The 20,832-nt window shown below is 36.2% G+C and overlaps 2 long non-coding RNA genes across 2 annotated transcripts in view; one reads left to right on the top strand and one right to left on the bottom strand.

The window, feature by feature from the left end:
* Window positions 1-20,832, top strand: part of LOC140848209 (uncharacterized) — a 65,423-nt gene that overhangs the window by 34,371 nt on the left and 10,220 nt on the right. The window lies entirely within an intron of this gene.
* Window positions 5,031-20,308, bottom strand: LOC108396427 (uncharacterized). The gene is made up of 3 exons (XR_001852936.3): window positions 20,235-20,308; window positions 19,564-19,641; window positions 5,031-11,365 (listed from the first exon to the last, which is right to left on the bottom strand). It is a non-coding gene; the product is annotated as an uncharacterized lncRNA (long non-coding RNA).

The raw sequence follows: 20,832 nt of genomic DNA, 5'->3' as shown, positions 1-20,832 counted from the left end.
CCCTCTGTTGCTCAGGTAATCACCCACTGATATGGAGATGATCTTCTCCACCCCTGAGGAAAGATGCAAATGCACTAAAGCCTTACTTCTCTCCACCTCTGAGTGCCTATTGATATGCAGATGTACCAAAGCCAGGCGAGATATTCTGGAAATATTTCAATTTTACCCACAATGCCCAAGGACTCTCCCCTTGATTCAGATTCCAGCTCCTTAGGTTCTTGCCTGTATTTGCCTCTTCGGTCCCCGCTCCTCTTGGCACTTTCCCTTCACCTTGCCTGGGAATGCAGCTATGTGGAATCTTCTTACAAACCCCATACATCCATGGAAAATTGTGGCCAAACTCAGGCCCTCTACCGGCTTAAACACTCAGATTTTTTGTTACTTTGCTATAGTTCAGGGCACACTGAAGGTGGTATTATCCTAAAGTTCCAAAGGCAATAGGTCACCAGCACCTCTGCTTTGGAAATTCTCTTCAGACATATGAATCTGAGCTCCTGCCTTTCTTCCTTTCTTCCTGCCCTTTCTTTCTCTGTCCCTCCATCCTTCCCAATCTGTATGCTCCTCCGAACACCAGGAGAGTTTCCTCCTTGTTTTAGGGAAACTTAACTGACATGGCATGATCGTCCCTCCCTACTCCATAGATTATAAAAGCAACTCTGTGATGGGGTCAGCTGAACTTGGCTTTTTATGCCTGGAGCTGTGAGAAGACTTAGAAATAGGTTTCTTAATGATAAAACACAGTGATTTAATATATTAAAATATTTTTTCTGCTATAATCTCCCCTTAGTAAATTTGCCATCCCCACAAAATACATTTAGCAATGTGTATACCTTCCCCTTGCAGAGGATATCTTCTTAGACTCTATTACTCTCATCTCTTCAATCTTGGCACTGGGCAAATCCTTATCTTTCTCTATAAATGTTGTTACCGCCTCCCCAGAATGCTCAGCTTCTTCTAGTCCTAGCTCCATCCTGTCCACTAGAAAGCTTAGCCAAAACTATAAGCAAAGCTTCCCCTAAAATAGCATACAACTTGGACAAGTCTTGCAACACTGGGGATGGACCAAGTCAGCAGCTGCCTCTGATGAAAGGCGGCAGGCAAATCCCAGGCTCTCTCTCCCATCTCACCAAGTCATTGTGAAGCATCTGGCCCTCAGATATCTGAGTCAAGAAGGACAGAGGCATAGGTGGAGCTGAGGAACCATTTGTCTTTTCTGTGATCTTCCCAGGAGGTGGTAATTCCGTACAATTCCCTAAGGATTCTCTTTCTGGTCTAGCTACATTCTCCTCTGAAAGGGTCTCCAAATGCACCTGGGCACTGTGCAACTGCCTGAGCTGCTGCTCCTGAAGTGACAGTTCCCCTCTAAAAAAGTTCTTGAAAAGTCCAGAGTTTAAGCCAGGGGACTAAAAGAGCCCTACCCTTTCTTCTATGCCCTGGTTCCCTTAGATCTGCTTCTGTATTTGGTTGCTGTTGCAGAATCTTGACCCTCAAATTTCAATGACATGACTTCTGAACCTGGGTCCATTTTAGGTCTATATTCTCTAACCTTTATGTGTTGTGGTCTCAATTCTTACATATTAATATATAGATAAAAGACAGCACACTGTTTTCATTTTCTATGATTTATGTTAAACAGAAACAAAAGCATGTGGTCAGGATATACACACATACACCCACATCTAGATACATCACAGTGAAACTGCAGAACATCAAAGCTAAAGAGAAAATATCAAAAGATCTCAGAGGGAAAGGCCTGAATACATCTGAAGGAACAATTAGCTTAAAATCTGGAATCTTTACAATTAGCTATTATTCAAGAGTTAAACTGAAATACAAACAGAAAGACCAAGATAATTTATCACATATGACACTTACTGAAATAGCTGAAAGATGTAACTCAAGAATAAGAAAAATGAATACCATTGGAATGATTCAAATGCCAGCAACAATGAAAAGAACAGAAAAAATTAAATATGTTGGGAAAAAAAAGAATACACACAATGTTGCATGTTTTTAAAAATATAAAATCGAAGAATAAGTCAGTCATTGAAAAGTTTGAATAAATTAGTCAATGAACAATTGGCTACCATATTTAAATTTTTCTACCAGTTTGGCTTTTGACTTCATTTTGTTACTGTGTTTTTAACCACATTGAAGGTCTACAGTTTTATACAGTAAATCTATATAAACCTTTCTTTTATAGTTCATTTTTATTTCATTTTGATACCTTATTTAGAAAGTCTCATTCATACTCCAAGTTTATAAAAATATTATATGATTTTTAAGAACTTAGACTGTTTCTCCTATTATAGGAATAAGAGGAACATAAACATACTAATGTAGGAAATAGGAGTACATTTAGATATTGAAATAGAGAACAGGGGGCCTGTTACAGTAGAAATCATAATGTTAAAGAATATAAGGCTAAAAGTAGAGCAGATGTTGTCATAAAACCTTGAAGCTCCTAACGGAGCCTTTAAATTTATCCTCTGTGTTGATTGCAAGGATACTAATTATTTCTTCTAGGGTCCTTCCTGAGAGAGAACTGAGCTTCCAGAGAGGGAACAATTCCATCAGTAGTCTTACTGTTCTGGTACTTTTAATTAGAGATTGGAAGCATCTCTAAATGTGCCAAAACATTGTGTCTATTTTCTTTTTTCAGATAGTTTAGATTGCATTTTTAAGTGCTACAAAACAGTTTAAATGTGTAATAGAATTATTGGGTTGGAAAAAGTTCCAATTTGGTGACAGGTGATTGAAGCAAAAGGTTAATTTTATTAAAGGCTCATGTAGCTGTCTACCAAAAAAAGAAAGCATGACAAAATAAAACAAACCTTCCTTTCTATCTTCAGACCTGTATTACACCTTTTTCAGTGTGGATTGTAGACCACTTTCACCTATATGTATATATGACAACTATTGTAAATTAAAGTACTAAAATATGGGGGAAAATGTTTTCCAGATTCTCATGTATCTCCTGATGTATTGTTTACACTATAGAAAGAAGAAACACAGCCTTTGAGGCCAGACGGTCATTGATTAGGCTTGCTAGATTTAGAAAATAAAAATACAGGATGCCCAGTTATATTTGAATTTCAGATAAACAATGGGTAGTGTTTATGATGTACATTTCATGCAGTACTTTATCAGGCAACCCTCCCTGGACTGAATCTAGTGCCACCTTTCCTGCTGTGTGACTTTGATGAGTTACCTGATCTTTCAGGCTTAAATCTCCATGTTTGCCAGTTGAGAAGAGTAATAGCCATTTTTTCATGTTGTTGTAAGTCTTGACATACATATTATGTCCAAACAACCTTGAACAACATCTAAAAGGTGACAGCTACTTAAGAAATGTTAAATTCTTTCCCCTCTTTTGAGAGTCTATCCAGCCTGGTAGAAATAACTGCAGTTATAAATTTACAATCCTTTGTGTCAAGAAGTATGTAAATCAGCAATGGATAAACTAATGAATTTGGATGTTGCCAGCTGAAATTTTAAGTTACTCTTTAATGAATTAATTAATGTCATGCTGTCCCTATTGTCTCATAACAAGCATTAATAATCTACTGGTCCTGGGAGCTGGGCAGATGTATGGGGGCTAGATTAGAATATTTGGATGTTAAATTTTAAATGCCCCAAATAGAATTTTTGATTCCCAATCCCCATCTAATTGTCATCCAGACTTTCCAATTTCAGTAAAAGGTGCAATAATTTATTCAGAGTTCAAGCTAAGAGGAATAACTCAGGCCATCTAGGAGAAATTTGATATGATCCCAATTAAAATACACTGGATTTTTCTATAGAAATACAAAGGATCTAAAAGCCCAAGACAATTTTGAAAAGGGATAGAGCATGTCTAGCATCCAAATCTTGGTTTTAATACTATTATTTGATAAAAGGAGCTGAGTTTCCTTGGATAAATGGCTAGTTCTTGAAGTGCCTAAAAGTAAAAACTGCTAAAAAAAGAAAGAACAAAACAAAAATAAAAACTGTGTATCAGTAAGTGATTGTCAAAGAGATATGCTAACTGACAGAAAGAGCTCCCAATAGCCAATGTGGGAACAATTTGAGCAGCAAAATTAAGTAGTATTGGATTACAACCCAAAGTATAAAATAAATATTCACGAGTTCATACTCATATAAATAAATGATTGAGTAAATAAATAATGAGGGATAAGAGACAAATGTCCCTTGCAGACCAATTCCAAATAATTTATGTAGATACTGTGCCCTCAAGGAGGTGGAGCATCATCACTACCTACTCCTTAACTATGGGTGGGGTATAGTGACTTCCTTCCGAAGAGCACAGCATGCAAAGGAGGAGGACAAGTAACTTTATCATGATGGTGAGACTTGACAAACGTTGCCTCAACCAGGTGATCGAGGTCAACACCACTGGTGATAAATTGTTCTGGCACTATGTACCCTTGGTATGATATGATGAAAATGCCACTCTACCTCTGTAGTCTTCCTACTCAAAACCGGTAACTGTAGACTAATCCTGAGAAAATACAAGCCAGACAAACACCAGTAGAAGGGCATCCTACAAAATATTTTATCAATGCCCCCATGAAATTGTTAATGTAATCAAAAAAGAAAAGTCTGATAAGCTTTTCATATGTGTGTGTGTATATACATATATATATATATATAGTGAGCATTATATATATATAATGTGTGTGTGTGTGTGTGGAGATGCATATATAGTGAATACATGCAAGAGGTATCTAAGGGAACATGATAAATAAATTGGTGTCCTGGAACAGGAACAAAGTTAAGTAAAAGAAACATAAATAAGAAATATTAGGTAAGGAAATCTGAATAAAAGATTGACTTCAGTTAATAATAGTGTATCAGTATTAGTTAATTAATTGTGGCAGATGTACCATACTAACATAAGATGTTAATATTAGAGAAAATTGGGTGCAGAGTACATGGAACTCTATTACCTTCTCAGTTTTTCTGTAAAGCTAAGACTGTTCTACAAAATAAAATTTATTTAAAAAATGAGAATAAGAACAAAGTTGATGACTTATACTACTTGATTTCATGATTTATTATACAACTACAATAAATAAGACAGTATACAACTGGCATAGGAATAGACACAGTAATCTAGGGAACAGAATGCAGAATCTACAAAGAGACCCACACATACATGACCAATTAATTTTTTACCAAGGTACCAGTATAACAGGGAAAAGATGGTCTTTTTAAAAATGGTGTTGGAACAACTTGTTATGAATTACCAGAAAAAATACTTTCAATCATTACTTCACACCATACAGAAAATTAACTAGAAATAGATCATGGATCTAAATAAAAGCTAACTAATGAAAAGAAAACAGGAGAACATGTTTGCAACCTTGTAGTAAGGGTTTTAGGACAAAAAAGCACTACTTATAAGAGAAAACAATATTTATTAAACTTCACCAAAATCGAAAACTTTTTATCTTCAAAAGACATCATTAAGAAAATGAAAGGTCAAGACACAGATGGGGAGAGAACATTCACTATACATATGTGTATACATATATACACATACACACATGTATTTGTACATACATATGACAAAGGACTTGTAATAAGAAGATAAAAGAAAGTGATTTTAAATGGGGAAAACCAGGTGCTGAGTATATGGAAGTATAAAACACTTAGAAAAGATGATCTATGAATGGCCAATAAAGACATGGAAAAGGTGTTCAACATTACTATAATCACAAAATACAAATTACAAACACACTAAAATGGTTAAAAGTTAAAATGCTGACAGTACCAAATGTTGACAGAGCAACAGTAATCAAGTGGAATTCTCATTTGTTCCTGATGGGACTATCAAGTGATACAACCACTTTGAAAAACTGTTCATCAGTTACTTATAAAATGGACATATGACCTAGGAATTCCATTCCTGTTATCCATTTGAAAAGAAATGAAAAAATTTTTATAAAAAGACATGTACACAAATGTTCCTGCAAGCTTTACTCAAAAAAGCCAAATACTGGAAAAAGCCTAAATGTCCATCAGCTAGTGAATGGATTGCAAATTGTGTTCTGTTTGTATAATGGAACAGTATACTACAATAAAAAGAATAAATTCTCAGTCTATGTAAAATATGATGGAAACTTAAAAGCATTTAAGCTAAGTGAAAAAGCTAGACACAAAGAGTACATATTATATGATTCCCTTGAAATAAAATCCTAGAGCAAGCAAAACTAAATGAGAGTGACAGAGAACAGATTAGTTTTTGCCTGGAGCTGGGAGGGTCAGGCATGGTGATGGGGTGATTAAATGGTTACAGCAGAAACTCTTAGGCAGTGGAAATATTTTGTATCTTGAGTGTGGTGGTATTAAAACACAGCTGAATATACTTGTCAAAAATCATTGAGTATATCAACTGTACTTCAATAAAAAAAATTGAGTGGTACACTCACAGGAGGTATATTTTATATAAATTAGACCTCAAAAAGTCAGTTTAGAAAGAAAGAATTTATAGTACACATTTCATATGCAGTTCTGGGCTCACACCACAGCTCTGCGACCTACCGTCTGTGCGGCTTCAGCCTTGTCACGTAACCTTTCATGCCTCAGTATTTTTAAGTGGGGCTAGCAATGGCACTTGTCTCATAGGACTGAATGCGAGTAAAGTGACTCAAGGCTGTCTGGCCCATAACCTCTAAATAAGGAATAGTTGTTCTTTTTGCCCTTTAGTTTTCTCTTTTCTTCAACATCCTCATTCAGTAGTGATAGTGATAAACCCTATTACCTTTACTTCCAATATGTGTGACACCTTTTTCCATTTTTTACTCTGAGTGCAAATAACACTTATTTCTCTACATTAACTCTTGTCCCCTTCCTCTGCTGAGTGGTTTTGAAAATGGAAATGAGTACATTTATATTACATTCTTGCTCAAGTCCTTCAGTGGTTTTCCTTGGCACCTCAAATTAAGTTCCAAACTTATCACTCCTGATGAAGCTTCTCCCAAGAGCCTGCCTCTGCCCTTCCATCATCTTCCTTATTCACTAGGCTGTAGCTACACTGGACATTTCATTTTGCTATTCTTGGAACTCACTAAACTCCTTCAAGCCTAGGGCCTCAGCGCCAGCTGTTCCCTCTGTCTGCAAGGCTCTTCAGCCAAATCTTTGAATGACTGACTTATTTTTCAGTTCTCAGATTGAAATGCCACCTCTTCAGAGAATACATTTTCTTGACAGTGCAAGCTTAAAGGACTTGCTCATGTGCAGTCACCATCTGCCTTACTACCTTTTTACATATTCTTTTATTTTGAAATAACCACAACAAAGAAAAGGTAGAAGAATGATACAAAGAAAAATTTCCCCTGAACCACTTGAGAGTAAGACACTGATATAATGCCCAGTCACTCTCTACTATTTTAGAGGGTATTTCCTACAAATATGGACATCCTCTAATATAGCTGCATTATAACCAACAAAGTCAGAAAATTAACGTACAGTGCCATTTATTTTAATGCATTTTTGAAATTTAAATTCAATTAATTAAATTTTATAAATGACTTATTTTGATAAATACAATACTACTTTCATGTAACCATTTGGCTCTATTTATATTGTTCCAATAAGATCTTTCAGAACAGAAGGATTTACAAATTGCATTTAGCTATCTTTAATCTCTTCAATCTGAAAGAATTCCTCCTCAGTCTTTCCTTGACTTTAATGACCACATTACAGGCCAGTGAGCGATCTTGTAGAATGTTCTCCAATATGCATTTGTCTGATATGTGCTTGTGATTAGATTGTTATGCCTCACTGGAAAAAATATCACAGAAAACGATCCTGTTTGCCTCTCATTGCCCCTTCCCAGGTGACACATGGGTTTGAGCCCATCCTTTCCAAGTGATGTTCACCTTCATCAAGTTATTCATTTCCTATCACAATTTGTAAGCATTTTGTGGGGAGGTCCTTTAAAACTTAAAATATCATTTTCTTTGTCAGATTTATGTTTTAATTAATTTATTTATATCTGTATGAACAAATGGTTCCCTATTTTATTCAATATGTTTTAGTCCATGGCTATTAATATTTTGATGCTCAAATGGTCCTAGATTTGGCTGGTGGGAGTCTTTCCAAGTTAACTGATTTTCTCTTTTGACATATTCCAAACATTGTTTCAGTGTTTCTTTACATTCTAGTACAGTACAATATTTGGGTTCATATTGTACTTTCCCTGCCCCAGCCCCAGAATCAGCCATCTTCTCAAGGAGCCTTGTTCTCATTTAATGAAAAAGAGTATTTGCAATCCAAGATCTAGGCTTCAGGTGTGCTCATGGCTAATTGAGTTTTGTGCTTGAACCCTCTCAGGGAAGAATACAGGGAATATGTATGTTATATATACATAAATAATATGCCTGTATTATATACATCAGGTATTAGAAATATTCATTATGTATGAAATGTATGTATTTCTACACTGTATGTTTATTTCTATATTTATCTGCATGTATATTAAAAGCCATACATTTTCTAATCCAACTCTACAGAGTTTATTGTAATTTTCTCATTTTTGAATTTGTAATTCCGTTTTCCAACAGTGAGAAATCTGACTTCCCTTATCCTTAGGGCATTTGCTCACGTGATGCAGCTCCTGCCTGTGACCAGTCCCAGCTGCTCGCATCCTGCCCTGCTGCTGCTGCAGGTGTTCACGCCCTGCCGGGCTCTCCTCATCCACACTGGCTGTAACCCCTCCTGTGTCCACCTCCTCTTCAGTCTCCCCGTCTTACAGTTTTAGGATTGAAACATCCACAAGGGTATGAGGAGAGCAAGAGGTAAAGGAAGAAGAGGTCTGTTCCATATTCTTCATGAAAGTTAGCACAGCCTAATTTACACTGTTTCTTTTCTTTTCTTTTTTATTGTATGTTTCTCCTAACTTGAATGTAAATTCTGCAAAAACAGGCTCCTTTTCTGTCTTACTGCTGAAAAATTTGGACACTTGGGAGGCAAGCAGTAGATATTTATTTCTTCTTCAGTGCATACACAGAGAATTTTTAAAAAAGGCATTTATTTTTCTCTGATTTAGTAAGATTTGGGTCTCTGTAACAATAAAAATAGTAATCAGTTTAATTGCATATTTCATATTCAAACAAGTTGTTTTGGACTTGTAAAGACCCACTTTTAAATTCGTTCACTATAATTTTGTCAGTTTTGGAATTATTACCACCAGGATAAAAACTCCTCTACTTCTTGGTGTTTAACAGTACCGTAATATTTAAATTTGCAAAAGTATCTTATAACACTCATTCAGTTGTATAGGTTTATGTCAGTCAATGTAATGTTCAGAGTTGATTCAACTGAAGATTTACTTTATACCCTTAAGCTATGTAGCTTCTTTCCTTTTTTCCTTCATCCATGTAACGTATGTACTGCCATTTTGATAGGACTGTAGCAAAGAAAAACTCACTTAAATATAAATTATCTTTTACCTGTCAGGGAGATAAATGACATAATTTACTATGTGAAGAGGTTGGTTTATTTATTTTCCCGTTTCCTGGTATGACTTCTTCCGGAAGGGCAAGCTTTTGACTTGGAGACATTCTGCATGCTACAGCATGTGCCATGTGATATGCTAGTTGCTAAGGTAACTGTATTTTCCTGAAAATACCAAACGAAATGGGAGCCTGAATCATCAGTGTGCAATTTGCTGCTATTACATTCACTGAAATTCTTCCTTAGCATTCAAATAAATACATAATGCCCAGATAATTCTGGATCCTTTCTCTTACTTCTCCTCCTCTAGCTTTGTCATTCAAAAGCACAATCATGGGCAGTTCATTACATAAAAAGGTCAAAATATGTTATGAATTAGAATCCACATTAATTCTCAGGCTCTACAACTTAGGGAAATATGATCCATTTGAACTAGGTAATACATATCTTTGTAATATCTCTGCATATGAATTTGCTAAATTGCTGAAGAAATTGGATTATAGGGTATTAAGAAGTTACACTATTTCTCAGAGCCTTAACTATTTTTGTAAACAAATTGGTATCTTTAGTACTTGAATCTTTCCTTTGGAGGCAGAACTTCAAAACATAAGCTGTTTACTTTAAAATATCTTATGTAACAAAGTATGGTAACTATGTGTATGGATAGCTACACATATATATTAATTCATTTGAAAGTAATAAATCTTTATTTCCTATAATTTTTAACTTTTTCCTATATTTGATCTGAAGTCTTTGTTTTTCCTATTATACATTTCCTGATTTAGACCCATCATTCCATCAATTAGCACATTTGTTTTAATGCATTTTTTTATTCAATGAAGCCATTTAATAAGGCATATAGAATTTTATAGGTTTGATGACACTATTCATGCAGTTGATGAAACTACACACCTTTGACTGATTTCTGTTTAATAAACCATACCTTAAAATTCTCATTTTCTCTCTTGTAGTTTTTTTGATGCCATGTTCATTTTTTTACCAAGAATTTCAATTTTACTTTAAAAACCACAGGAATAGATTTCCTGAATAGAGTTAGGATTAAAAGAGAGCACAGTAACATTTTTAAAAAAGGAATGCTATTTTTGGAAACACTCTGACCCTGATCCAATGACAAAGAAGTCTACCTGAATCACAGATTTCCACTGTCTCTGGAGTCACCTGGTCAGAATTCAAATTCAGCTCTGCCTCTTGTCTACAGTAGGACCTGGGGGAGTCAGGAAAAGCATCCTTTCCTCATCAGTACTTTGGAGATTATAAGAATATCAGCTTCTTATGGTTGTTGGGAGATTAAATCAGCTGATCTCTGTAAGGATATCAACATGTTGCTTGATGCATAATAAGTGCATAATAAATATTATCTGCTATTATTTCTATTTTCGTTACTAAGGTTATTGGAATGAGAAACTCATTTAGAAATTTCTTTCCTAAATTGAATATAATATGTGAAACTAGGGCACTGTGGATTTCATCAGCGCCCTATCAGCTTCCTGTAGATGTAATCCTGGAGCACTTGTGAGACATCTTTTGGTGAAAGGGCAATGCCTGTTGCATAAGGAAAGGAAGGCTCCCACCAAGTTAACTTTTTAGAGTGACGCCTGGTGCCTCCCTTAAATGATGAAGTTTTCTAGTTTGAATTAGTTCATCACACACTCCCAAGTCTTTGTTAAAAAGGAGCAATTGATCATGGATTGACACCGATGACTCACACTGCTCCTCATGAGCAAGTGAAGTGCTGCAATCCAGTGCTACCCGTGGGGATTTCTGAACGACCTGGGCAGAGTCGGCCCTGGACAACTGTGACTTTCTGTTTCGTGTTTCCTTGGACTCCTTCATCATTGTCAGCTGTCACTTCTATGCCTTAGTAGTTCCGACCTTGTCTCATCTGTAACAGAATAATTTGGAAAGAAATCAGGGTTCCCGGTGAAACCAAATACCAGAGCAAGTAGAACATGTGACAAGTTTATGGACAGTAGTAAACCAGCTGGACCCGGGATAGCTGCTCTGCACCCTGTTCAGAGTTTGTGCTAGGAGGTTTGAGTTGCTGGAATTCTATCAACAGGCTAAATGAGACTATTTACAATGAAATCTAGAGGACTTGGGTGACTGAAACATAAAGATGAAATATTAAAGGATGCTTCATCTACTGAGGAGATGGTTCATGCCTGTCCATTCCACTCTCAGAAGCATGAAAGAAAGCTGAGTCACATACATTGCATAATCAGTTTGTCTCCTGAGTCATACCAGTTCTCCAGAAGCAGCTTCACCTGTTTTTCTTCAGAGAGTAATTTAATTGTTATTTTAATCACATTTACAGTTTCTGCATTTTGGCTTACACTAGCAATCTGATGCAGAAATTGGTTAATTTGAAACCCCTTTTTAATTTTCTCTTGATAAAGGAAATTCTTGTATGGCTTTATTGATTAGACTCTTTGTCAATTTGAAACATTACATACAGAAGTCTGTTATCTTTCAAGTCTGGAACTCTTGTTTTTTCGGAGGTACTATTTTATAATAAGTCTGATATTTTCACTTCTTTCTGGTGATAAAAATTGGAAGATATACCATCCTTGATTTATCTGCATCAGTCAACCATACTTTCTACCTATTTTATCACATTATTTTTGATAACCAAAGATATCATTTAGTTGACTCAAAATTTCTATTATTTCTATGTCCTCAGAACCTAATTAGTTAATTAATTAAAGAAACATTCATTATGGTGTTCTTGTTAATCATTTTTATATTATTAGTGGCTGGCAGAGTGCCTGGCATACTTTAGATGCTCATTATATGTTTATCAGTGAATAAATAAATGAAGGAACGTTGATACCAGGCCTACCATTACCTTAGTTGTTATACTGTAAAGAACCTACTGGAGATAATTTTGTTGCTATTGTTGGTGGTAGTGTATTTTTCTAGCCTATCAGCTTATTCACTTGTTTTTTCTAATTGTTTGAAGTTTTGCAGGAAATGGTTTTGAAAGTACAGAGGAGTTCAGAAAGGGGCTAGATCCGTGTGTCTTCTCCATTGTATGCCCAGCTCCTCACTCAGTAGCAGATACATGGTAGATGTTCAATAAGTATTTCTAAACTCACTGAAGGTATTCAGAATGCTCATAATATGATAAGGAATGAATGAAGTAGAGTTCTAATTTGTTTATGGTGAGAGCTATGGATATAACATTCACCTGACTATTTTTGTCTTCTTCACAAGTTCATTGTCTTTGTGGATGGTTCTTTGTGGAAACACAAAGACTGACTAATTGTCTTCAGTTTTGGGGGTAGACTATGAAATGCTCTCTAACTACATCAGGCTCCTTAAAGGATATGGATGCAAAGCATGTCCTCTACCCACAACTCCGGTCATTGAAACTGTATGAATCCATAGCTCAGAATACATCCTCTGTCCAAGAGTCCAGTCTTTTCTGTTAGTGTTTCATATGTTTAAGATACTCCACTGCTTACCATCCCTGCCCTTTGATAACTCTGTTTGGCTATGAAGACCGCTGTTTTAAAGACCATTCTATTGTTATTCACGCTATGTCAATCTAATAGTCTATGCAAATTACTTACTTTCAAGTCGTAGAAGTCTCAACATCTTTCTTACCTACTCAGTGGAAAAATGACTAGCAAAATGTCTAGACCTGTAAAATAGTAGATTTAAAAATGAACCATCCTCTTGTTACTTTTTACTTTTCCAACTCAAAATTTTAAGACCAACATCTGGTTCCAGTCTAACATGTCTGTGGTTTCTTCACAACCGTGTTGCTTAAAAACACCTTCATTACATGATAACCAGGAACAATGGAGAGAAAATATGTGCAAACAACACATGTGTAGGGTATATGAGGGTAGGGTACTATCAATAATACAGATCATAGGACATAAGAGAGGCAGTGGAAACAGGCTATGGAAAGAGACTCCATAACAAATATTTACTGAGCACTTACTATGTGTATGCATAGGTGCTTGAAGCATAGGGTGAAAAAATGGATCCACATCCTAATCCCTGGGACCTATGAATATTATCTCATGTGACAAAAAGGGTCCTTGTAGATGTGATTAAGGTAAAGATCTTTTGATGAGGAGGTTATCTAGATTATGTTGGTAGGCCCATTATAATCACAACTGTTGGTCCTTATAAGGGAGAGAAAAAGGGAGATTTGATGCACAGAGGGGTGTAAAGACAAAGCAGAGGGGGATTTGAAGATGCTGGAGCGAGGCAGCCATAAGCCAAGGCACAGCAGCAGCCATTCCTTGAAGAAAACTGGAAGAGGCTGGATCTAGAGCCTCAAAAGGAGTACAAGCCCTACCAACAATCTGATCTCAGTTCAGGGATACTGACTTCAGACTCTGACCTCCAGAACTGTGAGATAATAAACTTCTGTTGTTTGAAGCCACCAAGTTTGTGGTGGTTTTTAACAGCAGCCTCAGAGAACTATTACAGTATCTGAAGTTGTATCAGTGAAAAAATGCCAGGCACAAATCTGGCTCCTCATTTACTAAGTGTATGACTCCAAAAAGTGGGGGAGAAATTTATACCTACTAACCACAAGTTACTATGTGCTAGGCATGTAGGCACTTAATTTACACCATTTCAATGTTCACAAATCCATTGCTTTTGCCTTACCAACATCCATATTTTTAGTAATAGCATTCATATTAGTGTAAATTTTAACTTACAGCCAACATATCTGGACTTTTTAATGCAGTAATTTGAATTTAAATGCAAAGCTATGTGTGAATAGTATATGATTGGCTAATAATCATAACATTTGCTCAGATGGTGTATGCTTCAGAGTTTTTTGTTATTGTTGTTATTCAAAGTAGCTATATTTAGCAGGTTTCTTGTTATTTTAATCTGTATACTTAGGTTCCCCTATGGATATCAGCTACTCTGTATGGAAGGAATATAAGGGAAAATCTGAAGGATGCACCTTAGTTTTCATAAAAAGAAATTATTCTTGTGTGCCATTATCTGCTACTTATCTCTAAATGCTCAGGAAAAAGCAGAATTGGTAAGAAGCCATCAGCCCAGGGAGTAATCTGTCAACCCTGGAGGTTTGGAGGGGATGGAGAACAGGTGTAAAACACCAGGACTGGTGAGTGTCACATGTTTTCATCAATTCCTATGCCCAACCAGGCTTCAGTGTTGGTCTGGTAGTTCTCCTGAGGACACCAGCCCCAGTGAGAGCTGCCAGAGATTCTGAGACTGTGTGACTAGCAGTGTGTCCTGAGGGAACACAGTGGGCAAGGGAAAGAGCAGAACTTAATTTGATTATCCCTTTCTCTGCTGCTGCCAGCTGTCATCAACCCCTCCCTGCAGGCTTGCCATCTCCCTGCTCCACCAACACACACCCATTCCAATAGCTTTCCTTCCTCAGGTAGTGGGTAGTTTTCCCCCACGTTTGTTTGTTATGTTGTGGAATCTGTATTTCCTTCATACAATGAGCACCAAAGAAGAGAGGGCTGTATCTCCATCTCTCCAGGATAGAGGTTGGACATGACATCATGGGCAACCATTATTACTCCATTATTACTATTAAACTTGCTACTAAACCTACTTACTTTTAAACCTACTATGAGGAGTTTTGTTTCTTACTGAGCATCTACGACTGAGCCAGTTTTTAAGGGATCTGCTCGCCTCAGGAACCATCTGACCGGTTCTTCACCACCTGTGGTATGACCTAAGATTCCTCCCCTTTTCTCTCTACTGATTCTCACTGTTTTCCCCCCCTTAACCTGTATCTGGTATGCGTTATTTTATGTAAATGCCAAGTTGGTTGGAGGAAAAGGAATGTTCCTTGAGTTCTACTTCAAAGTTCAGGAATTGTCATAACCAGACTGAAGCACCTGGACAAGGAAATAAGTACATGATCCAAGTCAATCCAAACAGAGACAGGAATGTGAACTTTGGGTAAAATCTCATAATTTGAAAAAACATTAGAACTGGCCAATTTCAAAGACAGCGTTCCAAATTACCTTAGTCCCAGTCTTCAACTTTAGCTTATTCTTTATTTTGTTCAAGTAAGGCAAAGTCCATTTGTCTTGCTTAACACTAAAAACCTCAATCAAGTCACTTGATTTGCAGATTACTAGGAAAAATTAAATAAAGTAATGCAAGCCAAGCAGTGAGTATGGTGCCTGGCCCAAGCATTAGGTGAATGCAAAGTACCAATATTATTATGGGTGATGGTGAAGATCAAATCAGAATGATATGTACAGGTGCTTTGTGAAAGTTATAAATACCAATTACTGTAAATCTATTATCATTCTTACTCTGAGAGTGACAACAGACAACATTTAACATATTCAGATTATAAATTCTTTTTATTTGAGTTCATGTTGTTTGAAGGATTTGGCCTTGTGCTGTTTGCTCTACTACATTAGAACTTATTGTACTTGTTCTTCCTCTTTAGATAAACAAAGGTAATGTGTTCGAACTAATCCAGTTGGAATTAATTAAATTAGTCTATTGGAAAAATAACATATTTCAGGTACATTTCTGCGGACTCCATCTGAACGTCAAACATTTCTGTAAGAAATTAATAAATCAGCTGATGGTTTGTCTCATTTGACCATCTGTGTTTCCATACTAATTGCTGCTGATGAGTTGCTCTTTCTGTTGAATTTTTAAGTTCAGGTAGAAACAGCATTTTGTTTTTTATCCTTCATGCTTTGGTTCACACCACTCGTTTATTGGGGAGAATTCAAATAAATAAAGAAAAGTTAGCTGGGGCATAATTCCAGGGTATGTCCATATACTGCCATAAGGAAAATAGGTTTAGACCTTAAAAGTAAAATACTTCTAGTTAGATTTAATTAAAAACAGATAAAACTGTTAAGTAGGAGAAAAAGAACTTCATGGCTGGGCCTCTGGGTATAATAAGGAGATGGCCGAAAGGTCTTCTTTCCTAGATACAGTGGGTGCACCCCAAGAAAACATTATATGAACTTTTTTGTGTGTGTGTGTTCAGCCATTGATACTGCTATTACAGGGGCTGCATCAGACATGTAAAGAAGTTAGGAATTTTAGAGTCATGAGACTTAGTTGGTGATCCAGCATCATTATCTATTTAGTACCATATCTAATGTTCCTCCATTGGAATTTAAGAAGACTAATGGTTCTTCTGCCTACTACCCAAGAGGATGCTAGGATCAAATAGCATCTGTGAGAATGTTTAGTAAATATGTAAAAATTATTCATTATAATAATTTTGAGATATGGGTATTAGTGACCTTCTTCACTAAGAAGGCATTATTAAGTATCAGGTAACTTCTAACCATAAAGTACAAAATTTGTGGCATAGACTATTACTGGGAACATTCACAAACTGGACCAGAGTTTCATAAAGCCAGAGAAATTTTAGCTGATATTTTTCCTATTTCAGCAAATATCATCGCCTTGGGATAGTATTTCATATCTTTATTCTCAAACCATACCTGATCTATTAGAAAATCTTGTTGGTTTTACTTTCAAAACAAACCCTAAGTCTATCCACATTTCCCTACCTTCACTGTAAAGATTGTCCAAGCTTCTAACATCTCAAACTTGGCAAAGTGCAGTAGCTCCCTAACAGGTCACCTACATTTACTTCTGCATCTCAGTTAATTATTATCACAATAGTCAGAGATTCTTAAAAACACAAATCCTATCATATCACTCTTCTGCTCCCAACTCTCCAGTAACGAGCCATACATTTAGAATAAAATGAAACCTGCTTACTGAGGTCTAAAAGGCTCTCTGTACCCAGCTGGTGTCTGCCTCGGCCACCTCTTTCCAACTCCTTCTGGCTCGTTCACTGGTTCCAGGCTCTTCCTCATCACACTCAGTTTCCTGAAATCTCAAAGTTTTTGCATTGGCTATGCTCTCTGACAGGAGTAGAGAACTCTGCCTTCTACCAAATATAAAAATGCAGGTTCAAAAAATAATTCTAAGCAAATTTCAAAAAGCAAAACAGTAGAGTCAGGAAAGCCATATAAGAAAATATCTTCCTCACTTTGGCTAAGAACAATTTATGAAAGAGGATGCACACACAAAACACTAAAGGAAAAGATTACAAATTAGAGTATATTAAAATAAAGGACTAGTGTTCCTCAACAGAGACTATTAAAAGAGTGAAAATAGTGTGCCATTAAATGATACATTTCTGTGCACTTCTTTACATCATGTTTTATTTTACATACTTGCAAACACAAAGGCTACAAACTTGGAAGACTGACTTACAACCATCTGGCAGGGAGGGGTTGGTGGACAGTGAAGGGCAAAGTTACAGAGAGAGCATGGACCTGTACTGCTACTTCAAGTGGAAGGGAGAACTGCACGTGGGAGGTCCAGGAAAGAAGATGCAGGTGGGAGTGCAGGGAATAAAGGGAGGAAGGAGCCTAAAAACCGGGTGTCACTTCTGCAGAGTCTGGTAACTGTGCTGAAAGACACAGTGTGATCTAGCTTATGCGGAGCAGGTTCTTTTGAAATAACTCAACCTCTTTGTTCTTAGTATTCTCCTCAATATGTGCTTCTTTCTGAAGAAGCTCATTACCAAAAAGTTGAATCAACATTCTATACAGTTTTACTTTCTTTTTCTGCTGAATCGAATACAAAAAAATACATTCTCAAGAAATCTGATGAAAATACTAGATGATAATCTGGCAATGCTGTTTTTATGTGCTGCTTCAGTCCAAGTTTTATAATCCTCAGTACATATTACAGAGGAGAGCTAGTAATTTAAGTATTAAATTAACAATGAAAACAATCCCTGACTCTCCGGTAAGCTTTGGCTAAGAACTCATTGTTTCACTTCCATCAAGATTTGTGCTCTAATGTAATACCAACATGAATAAAAATGTTTTACCATATATAGCTATCTTTCCCTAAAGTCAAGAATTTCGATTTGCTACTGCTGGAAATAAACTCATCGTAGTTTCTAAATAGCTTGACTGAGCTTTAAAACAAAAGCGACTCGTTGTTGTAAATATTTAGCTAGTAACTATTAAATAGATCAGCCCAGCGTGACTATTCCAGCTGGAGGAGGAGAGCAGATTTCTTGTTGTTCATGTTACTGTATAAACCATTTTTTAAATAAGGCTGAGAATGATGGGGCTGACTACTGCTCCTGGGATTCATTACATTTCTCACAGCACACTTGCCAGCTGAAGTCCACGTAATGTCAGCGCTCAAACAAGTCTGCAGTTAGAGTTTTCAGGTTATTTCCATCACCTGAAGTTTCATTTGTAGGACTCAATAATGAAGAACATTCCTTTTGCAAAGTGAAAAAATTTATAGATATAGGTGTTTTGTAACTGGATATGTGGAATGGTTCACTTCTAGTAAAAATTTAGCTCATTTGCCAGGAATAGGCTTCCTGTGCAGAAATGATAACCTTTCCTTGTCTTGAATCCTAATCACAAACAATTTCTCACCATCTTCAAAAATAATATTCAAGAGCAATTATACATGCTGCCCTCTGAATACCTTTATCTCTATAAAGTGCTTCTTAATGTTCATTCCTATGTAAGCTTTCCCTTTAAAAAGTTAGAAGTCTGATTAATATTAAAGATACTTCATCCATCTGCCCAGAGAATAACCACCTTAGAGACTACTTAAAATATAAAGGGCCAAAAATTAATGACATTAGGGTGTACAGTTCATTATTACTATCACATTTATCATATGAATTTCCAATTCTGAAATGCATACATTTCATGGATTTTAAATAATTTTACCTTGTTTACTTTATTTCTTAAAACTAACCAACTACAATAGTTATTGCATTTGTTGAGTTTTTTTTTCTCTTGGTATTGATGTTTAATAATTAAGTTGTCTTTGTTCCATTCTGCTTTCCAAGAACTCTCCTTATTATACAAACGTAGGGAATTAAATTTTAATTTAGACCATGTCCTTCAAGAAGTAACCACTCTTTCTTCTCATATGTCATACAACCACCCCAAGAGATATGAGTCAAACCTTCCAAACACTTGATAATATTGTAAACACATTTCCAGTTGAGAGTTATTTTTGTTTGCTTTTTTTAAAAAATGAATGAAAAACAGACAAAATCGTCACAGAAAGTTAGCCTCTCACCAAAGGGGGAGGAGAAACGTGATTCCAATTCTGCAGCCACAGTCTAAACTGTTATTCATCTGGTCGTGTCGTCTTGGCCTATGAAAAAAAGAGAATGTGTAATGGCTGAGCACAACCAGCACTTTAGCATGGAAATAACTAAAAAAAAAGAAACAAAAAAACCCCAAAACACAAAAACAGAAGTAAAAGCTAAAGTAAGTATGATACATCTCAGTGTTTAAAACACTTCTGTAACTGTTATTTTTTTGACATACAGCACATGGCCATATCCTTACATGGTTGGCTTTACATGCAGACAAGACTTGCCTGAGAATAGTCATCGTGGCAGGAGGAACAGTAGAAGAAGAAAAGAGGATGGGGTGTGCTGAGAGCATGGGAGAGTTGATGTTCCATACTATCCCCAGAGTATTTCGCTGAAGTGAGGGACTCCGTTTGGGGCCTCATTCGGGACAGCCCAGTGTGTCGAAACCCAAGGTATCTCCACCTTCCTTGGCTGAGCCTGAACGTAAACCCCAGGCCTCCTCTGACTCACAAGAGAGCGCCTGTGTTAGGAAAACAAGACTCCTCAGCGGAGTGAAGCCTTCCGTCCTAGTGTATGTGTGATTCCACTTGGCAAACGGAAATTAAAAACCAGCAGAGGAGCTCCTGCGCATTCCCCCCACTTTCAGTACCTTAATATTTGGCTTTCCCAGCTGTTCGTCCAGACAGACTGTAGTCACCAGGCAGTCCTGGTCTAAAGTCCCAGGACTTAGCACAGGGCCAGTTATATGCACTGAGCATTTAGCAATTGTTTGAATTAGTTACTAATTAGAGAATGAGGTTTTAAGGAATATTGAAGATATTAGATTTAACATCAATATTAATGGATCAAGGAAGAAAGCAATTGGTAATCAGGAAGTAAAGAATCCATAAACACATAAAACAGAAAAAGTCATTTTTCTATTTTTAATATTTTTCTGTATCTAATAATATAATTGTAAAAATATATTATAATTAAATACTTTTCTCTATTCAATACTTATTTTAATAATTTTTCTATATTTATTAATTTAGCAAACATGAAAATAGAAATAAATTAATAAAAATACAATATCTGTGCTATTTGAAAAAGATTTTAACAGTAATGGCCATTGTTGGGGAAAATGAATAAAAGATATTCTTACAGATTATTAGCAGCTTTTTAAGTGGTAGTTATTGGGGAGCAATATAATACTAATCAATGATCAAAACAATTAAAAAATTAAAACTGCAGATCCTGTTTATCAAGTT

This window comes from Manis javanica, chromosome 3 (genome assembly GCF_040802235.1).
Source record: "Manis javanica isolate MJ-LG chromosome 3, MJ_LKY, whole genome shotgun sequence".
In the NCBI taxonomy this organism is placed as follows: domain Eukaryota; kingdom Metazoa; phylum Chordata; class Mammalia; order Pholidota; family Manidae; genus Manis; species Manis javanica.
The sequence above is the reverse complement of the archived record's forward strand: the minus strand, read 5'-3'. Positions and strand labels throughout refer to the sequence as shown.